Source organism: Myotis davidii, unplaced genomic scaffold, assembly GCF_000327345.1.
Source record: "Myotis davidii unplaced genomic scaffold, ASM32734v1 scaffold211, whole genome shotgun sequence".
Classification (NCBI taxonomy): Eukaryota; Metazoa; Chordata; class Mammalia; order Chiroptera; family Vespertilionidae; genus Myotis; species Myotis davidii.
This window is the reverse complement of record NW_006282523.1, coordinates 395,328-396,011: the sequence shown is the minus strand read 5'-3', so window position 1 is coordinate 396,011 and position 684 is coordinate 395,328. Positions and strand designations below refer to the sequence as shown.

At 60.1% G+C, this 684-nt stretch overlaps 1 protein-coding gene across 1 annotated transcript in view; it reads right to left on the bottom strand.

Annotated features, from left to right (window-relative positions):
• The window catches only part of RNF213 (ring finger protein 213), a 134,056-nt gene that overhangs the window by 19,829 nt on the left and 113,543 nt on the right, over positions 1-684 (bottom strand). The gene's annotated exons all lie outside the window — the stretch shown is intronic.

Genomic DNA, 684 nt, shown 5'->3' with positions numbered 1-684 from the left:
TGCTTGCTGCTGTGGACTGGCTGATTGGGGCTGAACTAGACAGGCCTGACATGCCCTGGGCCCTCCCTGGGTCCATCCCCACTAGCCAACCTCCTGTGTCCCTCCCCACCCTCATCATACAACAATGGATTCCCACTGCCTCGCCTATGCCCTCTCACAATCCGGGACTCCTCAGGGGCTGTCAGAGAGCCAGTTTCAGCCGAATTCCCATAGGCCAGGCCAAGGGACCCCAATGGTGCACGAATTCGTGCACTGGGACGTGTGTGTGTGTGTGTGTGTGTGTATATTTATATGAAATTAATGAAAAGTGAAACCGAGCACTCTGGCACCCTACAGGCCTCTGTCAGTGGGGGAAGGCTGCTCTGATGATGGTGACATTTGAGCAGAGACCTGAATGAAGGAGGGAGCAAGCCCTGCAAGGGGGGGGGGGGGGGGGGGGGGTCCCAGGTGTCTCCCTAAACATCACACACCTGTGGCCGCGATAAGACGCAGGCCCCTGACTCAGGAGACCCCCTGGGTCCCGTTGCCCGGCCTCCCTCCCCGCCCCACCTTTCTGGTTCCCAGCAAGGCCCTATGGCCATCTGACCGCCTCTGCCACGCGTCGCGCGTGAGAACGGACAATACACGCCTGACGCAGAGAGAGGACAGGCTGTCAGCACAGGAGCCTCGCCAACAGGGACTGGT